General features: G+C 39.0%; 1 protein-coding gene across 2 annotated transcripts in view; it reads right to left on the reverse strand.

Moving 5' to 3' along the window:
• The window catches only part of DPP10 (dipeptidyl peptidase like 10), a 429398-nt gene that overhangs the window by 88625 nt on the left and 321504 nt on the right, over positions 1–19269 (reverse strand). The window lies entirely within an intron of this gene.

Genomic DNA, 19269 nt, shown 5'->3' on the forward strand with positions numbered 1-19269 from the left:
GGCAGGCATAACCCAGGTAAAATTTCAGTTCACTAAGGAAGCAACCTAAAAAGTGACCCCTTCTGCCCACTGCAGAACAACATGACGTTCTGTGGCTTGCCAATGCTGCAATTTATATCAGAGATATAACATTAAACAAACCCCACTTTCCTTGACATAGGCTGAATCAATTCTGCCTCATTCAGCAGCATCTGCCTTCGGCACAGGTCCTAAGAAATACAGGAGTACAATTCAAATAGGTTGATCAAGAACAAAGTACAGGTAAGATGTTAAAGTAAAGGAAAGACACGGGGAAATTGATTTGGCAGCAGAGGGTGAGAAAGCTGAGATCAGTCGATACAAAACAGTGCTTGAGAGGAGACCCTGTGAGAAAGAGGCAGGGGCACAAAGGGCTGAATGGCCGAGGGTCACAGTGGACACGGAAAGAACTACACAGGGACACGCTGGTGAGCAAAGCAAGAAAAAGGTGCGAGTTTATTTACAAAACTCAGTTTTATACATTTCTTATGTGGCCTGTGGATTGGAGGATGGAATTCTACTTTTCAATCTACATTGGTTAAAAGCTAACCGTCAATCACTTTTCTCACTTAGAAATATGTAAACAATGAGAGACAGTTAGCAAAATATGGCTATTGTTTATAGTAGAAAGTGTGATAAGGTAAAATTTCTGACTCCAATATGAAGAACATTACAGAAGGCTTAGAAAAGTCTTCAAAACCAAGGTGACAGCCAAGGGCAGCCAGTGCAGAACCTGTGAGTACCTAATGGGCTCTCATCACTGCTGAGATGAGAAATTCAGGAACCCATCAGCCCAGCAGTGGGGATTTGGCAATGCCACCCAGAAACTCAGGGGCATCCTGGAAACAGCACGGGGAGCTGAGGGCTTGGGGAAGATGACCAAACACAGACAAGGGGAAAATAAAACCTACAAACTCTTGAGGATTAGGAATGCCAAGTCAGCCAAGCACAGAAAAGGGGTTGGTTTGGGACCTCCCAGAATTACCCATCACACAATTTATTTGGATCCCTTGAAAAAATGAAGAGGAAAGCAGAGAAAACTTGAACATTTGTAACCTTGACACCTCTACTACTCCAAATTCTGTTTCATAGAAGCTGGGTAAGAAACATTAACATTTTGATGGGACATGGGAGAGGAGGAATAACTGATGGTCATGTTCCAGAAACTTCGTTATTTTAAGAAACTAGTTTTAAAAAGTGAAACATTGACCACTTTGGCAAGCTTTTTAATTTCACCAGGAAAAATAAGACAGATAGAATGACCATAAAATATTTCATGAAAATTGACATTGTTTGTAGCCCACTATATCAGGGGGGAAAAAAAGAAAAAGGAAGAAAGGAAGGAAACAAAAGACCTCAGTATTATAGAAATATGCAAACCAAAATTATCACAGAAATATGGAAATATGTAAATAAAAAGTATCATGGAAATATGTAAATAAAAAGTGTCATAGAAATATGTAAATAGAAAGTATCATAAATATATAAATAAAAAGCTGTCAGGGAAAAAAAAGAAGACTGATACACGATGAAAAGCCATTACCAATATAATGAGAACTAGAATTATTTCTCAGGTGTACTGTTTTGGATTTAGATGGAATTGTGCAGAATTACTAAGTCATCACATGAAAAAGATAACCAACTTTCTCTGGGGTATTTACAAAATAGGCCAGGTAGCCAGATTCATTTTCAGCTTTAATTACTGCAAACATGCACTTGCAGCTAAAATATTGCAAACTATTTGATGCAGAACATGATATGCACCAAGGTAAAATCCTTAAAAGGTAACCTATAAAACAGGATTCAGAACACTTAAAAGCAGTAAACCTTCACCAAGGCAGACTTACTGGAACTGCTTATATATATTCAACAAATACACGTGATGTTCAGTCTGGTAATATTGATAATCATTTACAGATTATCAGCTTTGATATCTTAATTTCATTCAGTTACAAATGACCTGATTTGGAAGTAAATAATCAAAATTTACTTATGCCAAAGACCACTGCTAATTAAAATGAAGAATAGCACCCAGACATCTTGATTAATTGTATGTATTTATTCCATTTTGTCAACACCTGCTTTTGGGAGCCAGAACAGATCCCTCAAGGAACCTGATGTATCACACTAATGCAAGCTTTCCATCATAAAACCTTATTGTGGTTTAAAGTTTGTACTATTGAGCATTAAATGCTGCTTCTGCTGCTCAGCTAACTTAAACTGCATGGAGCACCATTTTTTCATTTCCAGTTCTGGCAAAATATCTCTAGAATTTTAACTCTGAGAACCTGAACTTATTGCTGGTTGATAAGCTGAGAATTTTCAAATTAAGATTTCATTTAAGATTCTTTGTTCTGTAATAAGATTCCAGTAGCCTGGAAATGAAAGCAACAACTGCCTTGTGAACAGACTCCTGATGAAAAACATTTAATAGGATTTTTCTGCTACAACTACCCATGTTATTCTAGTGCTTCAATAACTCATTGTTATGTGAGACAAGTCTCCAATGCATGGGAAATGTGGACTCCCAAATCCTCTACATGGCAACGCTCACAGCATCTGCTTTCCCCAGAGCTCCCACACAGCAAGACCATGGATGGTGTGGGTTGGCTGGAATTTAGGAATCCAACAGCTCTCCAAGGTTTGCTATCACTGGGAGAAAGCTTACAAACAGTGCCACTGCCATTAAAAATTAATGACTTTCTCCTCGCACAGTAATTTATAACCTGCAAGCTGTCTCTAAATGTTTTCGTAGCAGATTGAGTATTACAGACAAACCCAAACCTGATATGGCAGCAGATAGCAGGTCTGGTAGCTATTCCTCTTTGACTTCCCTCAAATTCTCACTTGTCTATCAAGCTTCCCTTCAAGAACATTTAGTCTCAGAATGATTCCCACCAACTGAGTATAAATAATGGTTTTGAAGTCTTTATTTCACTCTTGTATGTTGCATGTGAAAATTTGATCCATTGTCACTGAATCCAGTCAGTGAAGACAATGGAATCAGGAACCAGCTCTTAATCACATTATTTGAATCATCTGTATGCTTAGAAGTCAAAGAGTGAACAACTGAAATGATCCCAGATGTCAAAGACAACATCACAGTGTGGAACTAGATAAGGTACTGAGAATAACGATACCTGCTCAAGTCAAGGTTATTTGTACCATATTTTAGCCTGAAAGTCAGAGTCCACTACCCACAGCAGATTATGCAGGCTCTAATTTAAAAAATAAATACTAGATATTAGCAAATTTTGATGAAAAAAAACCCCAAACTAGATCAGAATTAAAGAAACACAGACACCTGAGCAGTGAAATGCAGAATGGATTCTCTCCGTGTCATTTCTAAATACACTTAGGGTTTTTTTCTGTCAGAAGAGAGCTTTGAAGCAAGTTACAAATCTAAAAGCCTGGTACATTAATTATGTGGTGAAATATATAACATTTTGATTGTGAATTTTCCCCAGCTCTCATTGCTTGAGCAATGTGGAATGTGTTCTGTTCTGTAAGGCACCCACCACACCTGCAGATATCCCATATAACCACGGACACTACATGCAAACTAAGTGCCCATCAGTTAGTTCAGAAGATAAAGATAAAAATCTTTCCTGCACTGCTCTATTGTGAGGTTGATGATCATAATGGGGAATAGTGATTACAGGAATTAGGGCTTTGCCAACTTGAAATCTTGACCAACATAAACACTTTACACATAAGCATTTAAAACCCACTGCACCCATCCTTTTGCACTGACATCTTTCATCTTCCAGCTTCTGTTTATTTATGTATGTATGTGCATTCAATGTCTGCAACTTCCCAGCTAATAGCTTGTCTGCTCACACCTCCTGTATGACATTTGAAATTCTGCCAGTTATGTTAAGTACAAAACAAACCCACAATGAAACTGCAGAGCAAAAACGAAACAAGAAGATCTGAGAATACTACCGAGAAAAATGCTATTATTAGCATATAAATTTAAAAATTCCATTTGGGTAAAAACACAGAGGTCTCTTCAATGCCCTGCCTAACGTCATCAAATCCTTGAACAGCCCTTGCTTTGGTGATGAAGGAATTTTTTTGTTAATCTTCTCCAAGCAAGAATCAGAAACATTAAAAATCAGCCACCCTAAAAGCTCTGCCCCTGTCCTGGGCAGCAACCAGGCACCAGCAGCTTCCCTGTCAAACACAAAGGTGTCAGGTCAAGGCTGGCAGCAAGGGCTGTGCCCTGTGTGACCGTGGCAGCTGGGACCCATCCAGCACGACCTGCTCAGTAAAATCCATCACTGAGAGAGGGCCTGAGCAGGGGGCATTGAGTTTCTCTCCCCTCACGGATCCTAGGCACAGATCAGGCCAGCCCTTCATATCCAAAATTCAAAAAGTAAAATGATGGTCTTGCAGAAATATATCAAATTTTGCTTGAGTAGGATCAGGATTTCAGTAGGCACGGGCCAAAGTCCAACTACAGCAAAACTCTCACCTCTTCCAGTTTCTTTGCCTTGCAATACTGACATTAGGGGAGATTATAAGTGTCCATTATAAGTGGACATATTGACTTTAATAGGCATAATAAGACTGAGAGTATATAAATTCTACCAAGTTTCCTTTCCCAATCAAAATATTTGCTCTTCTTTTATAGAGCACAACACAAAATATGCTTCTCCAAATATAGCTTCCAGAACAGTTCAATTAAGCAAGGATGCAGGAAATCGGAGATAATTTCTTTCTGGGCAATACAAATTTTGTTTGTTTCTCATACATATTGTATAAATGTATTTAACATTTCTTTTTTCCAACCTACACATCATTCATCTTCTGGAGAGCAACCTTTCTTATACCAAGGTATCTTCCTCTAAAAATTACAGCTTCAAGCTATCTTTTTGAGATGCATCTTTTTAAGATGCCTAAAAACTTCAAGACACCTGAACGTGAATTCTTGCCCATGCAACCCTATAAGCCCCCCACAAAAGATACAGTATTTCTGTCCCAGCTGGCCACATCTAACTAACATATATGAACTCCACATTTTGCAATCAATGCACTTCTTGACAGGACCTCTGCTCTGTGAAAGACAAAACTTTCACCTCTCAAAGATTCAGAACCAAGCTGTGAAATTATGGTTACAGTCATGTGTCCTTGTAGGACATGAGAAAAGATGAGAAACTCTAAATATTTCAGAAGGCAAAGAGCATAGAAAAAGATTTATTGTCTAATTCTTACTATTTTATATGGTGTTCCAATACAGACTTAACATGATGGGTGAATAGGAACGACACCTCTCTAATCCCATTGGTTAAACTATAGAAACAGCCAAAATGTTTTTTTTTGAGAACCAGAAAGGCAAAACAACACCTGAAGAAAGGAGAAAGGATAGTTGTTTGCCAAGATTGTTTTGAGAAGGATTTTTCTTGAGAAATTTTCCCTTGGGAAAAGTTAGCAGCTGCTAGCAGGCTAAAATGTCTCAGACCCAGAAATATCAGGCCCACAGTCATGGACATGGAATTGTCAAAAATGTTCTTGCACCCAAGTATGTGCTGACATGGCTGCTATTATTTAAAGGGATCAACAGCATTTAAATGTTTTCTGGGTAATCACCAAATTAAGGAAGATTCTGGGCATGATCCCTTAAAGACAGAATCCATATAAGGGATTTATGCTGCAGCTTTCTACTTCCTTCTGAAAATACCATCACACTCACGCATCTGAAACTGGCTGTCATGCAGAAGAACCAAAGAATTGCACTCAAATACATGAGCTTGAAAAAGGCAAACAGTTACCTGTGCTGTCATTGTTAGGTGCCCACCAGAAGATCTTATAAGCAGTCAAAATGTTTAACTCTCCACCAGGTCACAGGTTATAAAAACATGTTGTTCACAGATGAAAATACAGGAGAGTAGAAATTTAGGAGAGTACAACTCATAAAAATGGAATTGTAACATTTTATTTGCATAAGGAGGTCCTTCCCACAGACAGCATTTGTCAGGTATATCCCTGCAAACTGTTAGCTGGAGAGTAGGGAAAAGAATCCTGGTTCTGAGGAAATTTCAGGGAAAGCATCAGTTTCCATCCTTTCCCACTGCGGCCACTCTCCCAGGAGAGATGATGTCACTAAGAGCTTGGGGTGAACAGACCTGATCAGGGTTTCTCCCCCTCTGAAATGGAATGCAAGGAGTGCACCAACCTGAACACCCACCCCAAGCTGCAGACAGCAGAGCCAGGCAGCCAGAGCTCCCAAAAAAGGACACTGCCATCGCTGGCCCATAAATTCACAAAGCTGTGCTGTTCCCTGCATACGGGGACACATTAGAACACCCTTCTCACTGGGGCCATAAGAAAAGTGAATTATCCTGCAGGGATTAAAGGGATCTTTGGCAGGGGGGAAATTGGGCTGTGCCCTTGGAAACCAGGCAGGCAGTGCCAGCAAGGAGTGCCCAGGACGTGGAGAACCAGCCTGGGAGGAGAGGGGGCTCTGTGTGCTCACAGACAGGCACAGACCCCCCGACAGCAGCCACACTCCTGCCAGACTGGAAAGCCTCTGTGCCAGAAGACCCTGAGCTGTTTCACAGCAGCTGTGTGTGGGCTGCAGATAGGCACAACAGAAAAAAAAAGTTGTGTTTTTTTTTTTTTAAAGTTTATTTAGCATTTGACAAACAAAATGATTGCCATAGCAACACGTGCATTCTGTTGAACAAATATCTGTGTAAGTACCACAGACATAAAGGTGTAATTAGTCTGTACTGGTTTAAAAACAAATCAGTACATTTCAAATCAGTACATCCAATTGTGTATCCTTGTTTCTTCTGATTTTGGTGTTTATCAAACACCTTCAAGGACTAAATTCTTCTGTGTTATTCTCTGCAGTACACGTTTCTCTGGGATCAGGGAGAAAGAGGCAGAGGGCTCAGGACCAGTATTTGCTGTTCTCATAGGAACTCCATCACGGGGAATTCTCACACCATGGAGTGAGGCCCTCCCTCACCAACTTGTTTTGGTTTAAATGGTCAAAGGAAACACAAAAGCTACCAAACGCCCATTTTGGATATTCCTTCAGCACACCATTTCCATTCAGCAAAAGGCAACAAGGCTGAAGATACTTCTCAAAGTATCTTTTGTTTGTTTTGGTATTTAAAGTTAAGATATTAGGAACCTAAGGAATACAGTGTTTAAATCAAAGGAGGACAATTGTAACAGGGCACAAAGGTAACATCATGTGTGGAAGGATCTGCAAGAAATGAGAAATATCACGCAGAAATGGGTTTACTACAAATGCTTCCCTATTTTCCAATTCAGGAACTATTATTCCAATTCAGGAACTATTAGAAGCTTTAAGTTTCACATACATTTGGGAATTCTATCATCCTTGCACAACCATAGCCTTCAACCAACACTTAGTTTAGTGACAGTGATAGTTACAATTTCTAAATGAAGATGATTTCAAATCCATACACTCAGCTTGACTACTTCAATCTGCAGAGCAGAAATACAGTTTCAAGATACCATCACAGTGGACATTCCAGCCAAGATTTAAGGGGGTTTTTTAAAATTTATTTAGAGAAAAGGAAAAATAAAATCAATTATACTAAATCCAACTTACATTTTGTACATGTTCCTTTTAAAAATGCTCTTATCTTCATTAAATGTACATTTAAATTGTTAGGACAATATTTTAAGTCAAAGAGTGCAACATAAGATAACTTCATGTTCTTTTGTCTTGGTTTTTAACTTATAACTCTGGGAATTTCTTTTAACATTTTCCATTATTTTATGGCTGAATAAGCATTAGCAATGTGTTCCTGAATGACTGGGGATCTCTGACAGCTTTATATATTGTCTACAGTCATGGTTAAGATCACTGTGGGTCTAATTATTGTGTTTGATTTGTAGGGTAGGCAACACAGTGCCTGATATTGCAAAAAAGTAAAATGCTGAATCACTGAAATGTTCTTCATATTTTCATCCCCTATTTGCCTGTTTGCTCTTTCCAGGCAATAAAACACTGCAAAACTGGACAGCTGGATCTGGGGGTGGAACCTGCAGTATTCCCACTCGTCAGTTGTATTTTCATTTTGTCTCCCTTCCTGTCAAAATGGCTGGATTCCCAAAGGGGAAATTCCTATGTGCAGGGACACGATAAATTATTCTTCAATCAGGAGTAAAGTGAGAGCCTACATAAAGCATTTGAAGTATGAATCAGTCTAATAACTTACATAAGGAAGGGAAGGGAGAAAAAATGGACTCCTGCTGTAAATGACAAGCACATTTCAAACACCAGGGTCCCTGTACGTTTGTTAGGGCTAAAAGAGAGACAAATAAATTGTCAGCTACAGAAGGGGATTTGGTGGGGCTCTGCTTTGTAGCAACATAGTGGGAAAAAGCCCAAAAATTTTTTCCTTATAGGAACAAAAATATAGGAACCTTATAGGTTTCTCTTGTATTCACTGCGTGATGCACTCAGAGGTCATCCTTGGGGGACACATCAAACCCAGGTAAAATCCTCCCCCCTCACATATTACCCAAAAACTAGTTTTAAATTTGAAAAGGGTTTTATTTTAGCTCTGTGCACCATGACTGATTTGAACATCAGAAAATCCTGAAATAAATTAGATAAACAATATACTGATGCTACCTATGTAAGCTTCAGTCGTAATTACACAGTATTTCTCTTCTGGTATAAAGGAGTTCTCAGGAAGCCTGATTGTAAAAACATAAAGATCTTAGGCTGCACACTTCAGGATATCGTATAATCTTCAATCAGATGCAAATTCCTGATTTATATAATGTATCAACTGATTTAATTTAAATAATTATAAATAAGAGACATGCAATTTTATTAATATAGAACAATTCTGTGAGCATGTTCCACAGACATTTAAAGATCCTAATTTTTTATTCTGTACTTCTTAAATTCTTCCAACCCCTACATAAGATTATTGATCTCCACAGTTTCAGAAACAGAACATTCAAAAATAACATCTTTTTGCTTCATCTGTTATATGGAACAGAGAAATGTGCCTTCCTCTCTATGTAAGCAGCTATTATAAACATGTAATGAGTAATAACTGAGGGTTGAGAGGGAATAAAAGATATATAAATGGACAAAAATTCTGCAGGTGATTTTGCAAAGTAGTAACTTTCCAAAGTTACCACATTGGCCAAAAAACCCCCAAAATTACTTCAGATTAAGTCAGCTGTTCCAGCTATAGTCATCTTTACCTAATCCTGACTGCACTTCTGCTGGCCTAGATCTCTAGATCTTCGTTTTTGCCAGAGTACTATGCATAGTAATTCTTTCAGCCTATTTACTTGTGACTTTTCTTGAACTAAATGCCACAGAGCAGCTCCAGCAAAACCTACTGACAATTAGCTCAGGATAATAGTTTTTTCTGCATCCACTGGATCAGTAAGAGCTGAGGAGTATAATGAGAAGACGACTAAGCTGCAGACAAGCAGAAGATAAATGAAGAGCATATTTTAGGGCTTCTCTGAAAGATTGTGCCTTGCTGACACTTCTCTAAACAATATACATCATTTTTATGTGCTGTGCCCATGAGAAGTGGGAGAGAGTCACAAATAAAAATAGACCTTCAGGACTAAGAGAGTACTTTATACCACAAGCTTGTCATTCATAAAGATGTAGCTAACACTCTTTGATTACTTATACATATTACTTCATTTTAAGGTTTTATTATTGATTCCAGCAATTTTTATGAAGATTGTAATCGAACTCCCTGTTGTTCCAAGCTATCTTTATTTATTGATTTTATAAGTAAAATCAATACAAAATGTCATCCTCTAGAATTTTACATTTGCTACTCCAAGGCAAGCGAACAAAAGGCAAAACAGATACTGTGCATCAGTGCATTAAGAAAATCTTACATTGTTAAAATTGCTGTGCCACTCCAAGTTTGATTTGCCAAATGTGGAACTAGAGATACCACGTTTAAGCAATAAGCAGAAAATGAAAAGAGGAAAAAAACCACCCTGATCAATCTTAGAGCACTTTCCAACAACATTCACTGGAAGGTGCAGTAATACCTGGCAATCCAGGAGAGAGGAGCAGGGGAATTAGGCAGGAGCACAATGCAGGGCAGCCCTTTGTGGTGACATCTTCACAGCACCTGTGAGCCAAGGGGCCTCCAGAGCAGGGGGACAGTGTGGCCAACACAGTGACCCTCCAGAGCAGGGGGACAGTGTGGCCAGGACAGTGACCCTCCAGAGCAGGGGGACAGTGTGGCCAGGACAGTGACCCTCCAGAGCAGGGGGACAGTGTGGCCAGGACAGTGACCCTCCAGAGCAGGGGGACAGTGTGGCCAGGACAGTGACCCTCCAGAGCAGGGGGACAGTGTGGCCAAGACAGTGACCCTCCCAGGGCTCCCAGTGCCACAAGGCTCTGCCCAGCACCCACAGCCAAGTGCAGCCACTCACATGCTCAAAGGCCAACAGAGTGGCATAAAGCATACAGGTCACCCTTGGCTTGGCCAGAGAAAGCAAAAATCTTGTCATGATTCCTTGCCAGATTCCTGAGCATCCCTCTGGCTGCCCTGGATGGTCCAAGATCGTGGCAGAGGGGTCTGGCACCCTGCCACAGAGCCCAAAATGACACTGTGTTTGATCTCAGTCCATGAGAGAAACTGCCAACCTTGTAAGAACTACAAGCCAGAAGAGTCTGACATAAGTAGTAGTTAGTTTATCACAGGGTGCAAATGTAGAATTTGGGGGTTTTAGAATGGAGTCAGGGAAGGCAAGATGGAGGAATCAGGGTGTGACCCTGTCCTTCTTCCTTCTTGTTCTTGTCCTCCATCTTCTGCTGTGGTGGGTCACAGGGTTTAGGATAGAAGTGACATGTCTAACAAAGGTAGTAGATATTGGTAATTAATTGTAAATAAAAAATACGTTGTGGACAATGGTTGTGTCAGAGAAAAGGTACAAAAGGTCCGAGCCTCCCGACCAGGGAGAGTCACCTCAAGCTCTTGCTGCATCAAGGACCTTTGTTGGGCGCTGAAAGAACTGAGAGATAAGAAATAATAATCAACTTTGAGAAACCAGAATTGGCGAGCCCCGACTCTTTCTTCTGCTTCTGGCACGGGCTTTCAAGGAAAGAAGTCTCTTAACCAACGTATCTTGGGAAAACCAACCCAAGAATCCCTTTGCATTCCTGCTGCATCCACTGCCTGGCAAGTACACAGCCTCCCTGGGCACATCCACACGAAATGTCAGGACTCACAGCTCCCCCAGCAACCGAGCCCTTCACTTTATGCCAAAGCAGAGATCGGACACAAACTCGTACGAGAAACCACGATAGCAGAGAAACAGAACAGCTCTCAGAATACAAACAGGACACCAAAACCATGACAAATATATTCTTAAACCACTTGGGAATTCATTATTGGAAGACACTGTGGTACATACAATCTTTATAAGGGATTAAGTATTTAGAATGAGATGAGACTCCTAATTCTCCTCATATCTGTAGATGAAATTCTGCTTATCCAAGATAAGATCTAGATTACAGTTTTCAGTGTCTCCTTATGGATACACTCTTCACTGTCTACACTAAAATGTGTTGCTGAGTAAGCTTTGATTTCAAACTTATTTAATCTGCTTAGGTATCTTTGTACATTTTGAGTCTATTGACTGGATTCAACTCACTCTAACACAGTCACTTTTATCCACTGCCAAAACCCGAGGTGGAGAAAAAAAAACCAAACTAAATACAGGCTTCACACTATTAATTGTTATTTTTGCTTCATTTAAGCTACTGAAAGCTTTCCCTTGACTAACACAATCAAGCTGAAAAGATGAAGTATTTTTTTAATCTGAACTTCCCAGGAAGTTAGAGATCCTCTTCTATGTCAGTGGTGACAGAGGGACAGAGCAGGAGTTCACTGAGCCAGAGCTCCAGGAAACTTATTCCACTATCAGAAAACGTTGCTTATAAACACTTTGTTAATTAGCTTTGATGCTGAATGGTCCTGGGTGGTAAAAATTTTACAGTACGTGTTTTAGGAAAAAAAGAAAAACAGAAAAGAAAAAAGGAAAGGTAATAGATGATAGATGAGTGGCACAGAAATAGGCAAGGGTATTTTGTGTAGGACTGGAAATAAATGAATGCAAGTCATTTGAAAGTAGGAATTCATGAGGGAGAAATATATCGGAGTTGAAAGATCAAAGGGATCAAATGTAATCAGACATGGAAATCTTTTCATATGTCACATGGTCCACCTACTTCATACAATAGAATTGGTCCTCTTTCGTTACCATTTTTTCCTTTGCACTATGTTCACTTTGTTTCTGAAAGCATTCAAGAACCAACTTATACTTTTTAAAGCTCAACAAAGCCTTTTTAATGTTTTTTAATCACTGGAACAGCTACCATAAGTACTGAGTAAAGAGGTTTAAAGAGACCTCTCTTCTATCAAATGCAACCCACTTCTCTCACACGCCAGGCTTTCCCAGGATTTCATGCACACACTGTCCAGGATTCCCCCTCACACTGCACAGGTTGTTGCTCTCCTCTGCCACTGAAGACTGACCCCAAACTGCCCTGCTCTGGAGGTTATCACTTCTGACTTGTTCTTCTGCCTTATGGTTTACTTTCATTTCTTTTTTCTAATGTCAACACTGTCCTTTAGCATATAAACCAATGCCTTACCTCAACCTTTTATAAAACAAACCAAGCATTTTTAGCTCTTCTTATGAGACAGCACATCAATCTCCTCAGATCTTTTCAAGGTCTTCTTCCTCACTTCTTGAGCAAAGGCGAGAAAAATTGCTCAGAGAATTAAAAGAAGAAGCCATGAAAAGTCTGACATATCCAAAGGAGATTAACTGTCAGAAGAAAGACACATTAACACAAATATCCTGACTGCTGCTTCTGCACCCTCCTGTGCAAGGCCATGTCAGCTCACTTTCCAATCTCCATGGCAAACTGATTTACTGCAGATGTGTGCAAAGGCCTTCAGGTAATCTGTCTTTCCCATCTTAAGATACTTTCATGCAACTTTTTAAGAATTATGGAAAAAGAATCATTTCCTGGTTTGCCCATTATTGTTATTAGAGCAAACCCACATAGTATTGTAATTTAATATGCTGCTCAAAGAAAAAAATGGAAGGCAGAGGTTATTCAAGACAAGTGTGTTGCTCCTTTGCATGCAGAAAGGGAGCTGGTAAAGCATTTTATCCCCCAAAAATAAAAGATTAAGTTAAGGATGCAATTTTTTAACATAAGATGACACTTCCAAAATAAAAGCTTCTTGTTGAACTGTGTTTTTCCTTTAGCATATTAGAATTTATGTCTTGTAATGATAAAACAGGAAAAAAAAATTATGTAAATAAAATGAAATATGCCAGAAACACAAATCTCTGAGAATCTATTAATTTACAGTGCATTCTATAATCTCCCTCAGCAAAAAATACCAAAATCATTATTTCCAAAGTATTTCATGTGAAGGATTAGCGTGTCATTCCAAGGGGTTTCACAGAACCACGGAATCATTCAGGTTGCAATAAAATCACTGAGCCCAACCATTAACCAGCACTGTCACTAAACCGTGTCCCAAGTGAAGTGACACAGCCACACAACCTTTAAATACCTCCAGGGATGGTGACTCAGCCTGTTCACACCAGACTGAACAGAATTCTTTGAATTCACCTATTTGGTGTGAGCCATTACCACCAAAATGAGGCTAAAATAAAGGTTTTTCTGTGACCACCCATGATCCCCCACAATTAACGACACAACACCCAAAGATCTCCTTCCAGTAAAATCCTCCACAGAAAATTCTTTTGCTGATGCTAAGAGCATACCCCTCTGAAAATGGATTTTTTTTTCCATAGTTTGACCAAATAACTATCTCAAGTTTTTTATAAACACATATATACATCCAGGCACACTTTGATGAAATATTTTCATGTTGAAGTAATAAAGTGGCAAGTTCAACAGAGATGAAATTTGATGGGCCATTTGTGTAGTAAACTACATCTCCACAGCTCTTTAATCAATGTCCTGCACCAATTACCACTCATTATTCTTGATGCATTGTAAGAGAACACATGACCATATATCACTCTCAATGATCATAACATTTTATGCTAATTTTATATGCTACCATATATAACACCTCAAGGTTAAAAAGAAAAAGTCTCAAGCATTTCTGAGAGACATACAGCTCAGGAACTGCTTTCATTTCCATTATTTAAGTAAATGTATAGATTGATAGATATGCTATCCATTCTTCATTTGGGGTGCTTTATCAGACATAAAAGAGTGGAAGTGAGGACCAAATTTAGCTGCCAGCATTTTTCATCTTCTGCATTCATTTTATACTCAGAATGTTATTTCAGCTCATTTCTATACATGGGAACTTTTTGTTGCCTCAGACCTTTTTGATAGCCCATCCCAGTGGCAAGAACTTTACAGGAATTGGAATGAACTGGGCTACCCTTCCAGCTCATGACATCCAGCAGCACTTGGCAGGAGTAAGACCATCTGCCCAGTCCACAGAACCACGCTCCATCAGACAATGAATCCACTTTGGGTCATTTAACACCTCTGAGCTTTAGATACAACAATTTAGATAATTTTAGATAAATTAGCACAGGGGTTCTGCAATCAGGTGTCTTCTCATGTTTTATACTTCCTAAGCACACTCCAGTCTCCCTCTGTAGCCAAATCACAAAGAACTGCAGAGTTCTGTGTGTTCTGCATTCCCATTTTTCTTTGGCTGGAGCTCCTGTAAGATGGCTATAACTGATTTATCTATAAAACTATCAAATATAAGATGAGAAAAAATGAAAGCAGATATTATTAACTGTGGCAAGAGGCAAAATAATAAAGTAGGCAGAATATGGATTAAGTGAGGATTTTTTGAGATCAAGAAAGATATTTGAAAAGGGAACTTTCTCTCTTAGGGATGGAGAGGAAACAAGAAGGAAAATTAAATGAGTAAGAGAGTGCATAATTATGTCTGGGAGGGCATAGGATTAGGCAAGTTAAAGTCTCACAAACACTAAATGCAATAAACAGAGGCAAGAAGAGAAAAGCTAGAGAAGTGGAAAAGGAAGAAAGAGAAGCAGGGATGAGACTTCTCAGTTACGTTGGTATTTTTTAATGTGCACATGGAAGTGTACACAGAAAACACAGCATGAACTCGGGAATGCTTCCTGACAGAACACGACACCAAACTACAAGGATAAATGTAAAAACCTGCAAGCTTCAGGCTATTAAGAGACAGAGTAAAGGGAAGAGTTAAGAATGACAGATCACTGGATATCAGTAATAGGAAAGAGAGTGGGAGAGAAGAGCAATCTGTTCCCCACTGTGACCTCTGCTGATTCTCTGTTTTTCCCCATTCATTTGCTTGTCACATTTTCAAGTTCTAAAACCTCGTTTCACTGTAAGGTTGCAAGAATTACTGGAACACTAATATAAGCAAAACCACCCAAATAGACAGCCTTTCTCTGAATATTCAAAATGGTTAATGATGCTCTTCTATTTTTGGAACTCTATACAAATGGGACATAAATTGCAATGAGCTACCATAACTTTAATACCAAGCTCATATTTAGATTTTTACTTTCCTAGCAGTGTTCACTATATGATGAATTTAATTTCATCTGAGATACTGAAAAAAGAAATTACAGCACTGCCAAAGCAGATGGCTGCTGTAATGAATACCCCAGCTGAGAGTCACAGTGAAATTCCACTCATGAGAAATACTATCAACATACAAGTTGCCTTTCTCAACGTTATATCTGCCCCTTTGGGAAGGACTGATTTTTAAATGTCTCAAGGTGTTGGGAACCAAATTTCAAATTTAACTGCTGCATTTTTATGTTATATGTGTTAGCTTAATGGGTTTTAAGCTTCCTGTGTGGAACTCTTATCAATCACCCACTCCAAATGCTCCTAATCTTTTAGCAAAATGAAGAATTAGGCCTAATAATACACTTCAAAATAGCCCAGTGTTTTTTGAATCCTTCAACTGAGTCTTTGATAGTATTAAATTTTTAAATACAATTTTATTCATATGTATTATATATTTATAGTAGCATGCACACTGTTGACACATAAAAACCTGAGGCACATGAAAAAAAGAACCATTACCTCAAAAATAAGACAGATCTAAGGTCTATACCAGTCATACAAAAACCTTGTTTAATTTAAAGGAACAAGATTTGATTACAGAAAAATAAAATGTGAAATAGCCATATACTCCCTATTAAAACAAGCACCACTTCAATTTTCTAATTTAAATCTTAGTACAGTTTATTTGCATTATTTAAGGTAAGTTCACCAACCATAATAGCAACCTGAGCCTCTGTAGTAGAATTCCAGGTTAAGAAAACACAACATTTTCCAAAAAAGACTCTTCACCTTTGACCAACATCCACAGACATGACAAATATAAACCTCACAGCACAGGGTTGAGACCTATACAGTAAATTAAACTATTTATGCAGTCCACTCCCTGAAAGAAGCCTCCAAAGAAAGGTTACATTAATACCGACGATCTGCCCTGAACCTCAAGGACATTTTGATGAGCTAAAAGCACATTTAACACCATGCCCTTTAAGATCTTCATTATGCTGCTGTACTAAAACTTCACTGCTGTTAGTGTTGCTGACTCAAGAAGACATTGGAGACAAAAATAAAGCAGCACTGGCATCATGTGCCACAGAGACACAAAGTTACTTCTGCCAGCTTAATTTTCTGTATCTTACTAGGGACTGAAATTCAAAGGGTTAAGGGAAACTGGAATTGGACTCTGATCCTCAGGGGTCCCTTGAAATTCAGGATATTCCATAGAATAACTTGATGCACCTTTACAACACAAGCTCTACATGATACCAATAAGGACTAGAGATAGAATTCCATTGCAGTTGCAAACCATCTAAATGTATAAACAAATAAAGCATCAAGGGGTACAACAACTAATTGACAGAGCATGAAAACAAGAACAGTTTTCCATAGGCAAACCTCTGCCAGGCTAATTTAATCATGGGTACAGACCCTTCCTCCTACCTCTCCTCCAAGTTTAGAAAAAGGTGATTTTTTTTGAAGGAATAAGCTATACAAACTCATAAATCCTCCATCAGAGCACAAATGGGAGTCCAAGCTGTTGCGCAGACTTTGTCAGATCTCAGTTTCAGACCCAGCCATCCCCAGGGGACAGCAGAGAGACAAAGGATCATGACAGGAAAGGCTGAAATTGAGATGTGCTTTGCACTGAGCATGAGTTCCTGACTCCCTCTGCCCTGAGAGCCAGGCCAGCACAGGTGGAGATCACACAAGGAATCAAAGGCCAGCTCCACCTTCTACTCTTGGAACACAAATCCCAATGAGAGAAGAGCTGATGTAAGCAGGAGTGGCACCACTCCAAACAGCTCCCCAAAAGGGAGGAGAAGCAGAGGAATAAACTGGCTCACACTCCCCTCTTCAGCCTCTCACACATGTTAAACACAGCACATTCACACACGTGTCAGATAAAACATAAAACAGCAAAGGAAGGGCCAGAAAAGAAACCATGGGCAGACAAAGTTGACAGCGACAAGAACTTGAACCAATTCTTGCCTCAGCATCCAGGAAAAGCAGATGAAGGTCACATTCAGGAAGCTTTCCACTGGAAGCAAACAGTTTTAAAATATCTCTAAGATAATGACAGTGAAGATGGCAATTAGAACCACTGCGAGCTGACAGTGCATCGGGGCCAAGTGAATTGCACTCAAAATGCTACAGAAAATCACAATGACAGCAGCAAACTGTCAGAAGGCTCTGTCACATTTGTCCCTAAAGAGAGGCAGCATCATGAAATACGAGTTGACTTGATCTTCTGAAAGTTATAAACAAACTACAGACCTAAAGGCCAACTCACAGCATGATGGAAACACTGATAAATCCTCTGCAAGACCCTGCTGCAAGTCCTGTGCTTATTCATTGTCCACATGGCTGATGGTGTCACACTACAGAGATGACTTTATTACATTTGTGTGACAGGTAGACAAGGGCTAATCCAGAAGTTCATCTTAAAGACAATGGAAAAAAGTTCCACCAACTTTAATTGCATTTTCATCAAGTTCAGCAGTGATAAGCATCTGAGGAGCCCGCTAGATAACAATGACTACTTGAATATAAAATTAATGATATTTCCTGTGCAGTGAAAGTGAAAGATTGTGGAAGAAAATGAAATTCTGATGTGCTTGCACTGGTTCTCTGATGTGTGGCGAGCAGCTCTGGAGCTCCCACAGCACCCTCCTGGTACTCAATCCTTTTGGAAGGATCTAGACATTTGGGAAGAGCAAACATTCTCCACGGGACAGTTTTAAAACAAGTTAGCTCATGTTTTGCACCATTTACCATTGTCACAGGTACTGATACTTGAACCTGTCTGAAGTGATAAATTCTTTCCAAAATGGTGCCAGGATTCTGGATGTCAACATCCTTGGCTTTTTCTGCTTATGAAAAACAAGCAAACAACAAAGGCTAACACTTCATCCCTGCTGAAAAAGTTTCTCTTGTTCAAGACTAAAAACCATTAGCTAAGTATGTTATAGTTGCTCCTTCAGTTTGTGTATTATATTCCTCTGACCAGGAACCTGCTGATCAGAATTAAAAAGAAGCTGCAATTCATAGGATCATGCTACGATTTTTTTCAAGCTACATTTTTTCCCAGCCTATTTTAAGCAAAATATAATTATTATTCAATGTGCACTGCTGATAGAGACAGAATTATACAGAATAATTGAAAAGCATATTTATTTTTTTTTCCCTCTCACATTTTAGAATAATTGGTTTCCAGATTTGGCCAGTCTGTTTGATGCTTAATCATAACAAAAAGTGATTGTGAACCTTCAGTCAAAACTTAGGTTTTCCCTTTATGTGATTTTCCTCATTTTTGCAGCAGAGAAATATTTCAGAATTTCTTCCAACCAAACATGACTGATACAATGAGAACTGTCTCTGTTCATGTGTCTGGAGCAGCAAAGGATGAGATTCATAATATACACAAAGATATGGAAACGCCTGGAGTTTACAAATCTAATCTTAATAAAAGTATAAATAAAACTGAAAATGGTTTAAAGAATATTTACATATTATCTGAAACCTTATGAAGCTGAACATTTGGGTAGATATTTGACATTTGTTCTCCTTCTTGGAAACGGTTATAAAGTATAACGTTTGGTTGTGGGGTTTTTTTGGGGGTTTTTTGTTGTTTTGTTTTGTTTTGTTTTTTAATCTTGGGAATCTTTATCTCA

This window comes from Prinia subflava, chromosome 6, assembly GCF_021018805.1.
Source record: "Prinia subflava isolate CZ2003 ecotype Zambia chromosome 6, Cam_Psub_1.2, whole genome shotgun sequence".
Taxonomy (NCBI): Eukaryota; Metazoa; Chordata; class Aves; order Passeriformes; family Cisticolidae; genus Prinia; species Prinia subflava.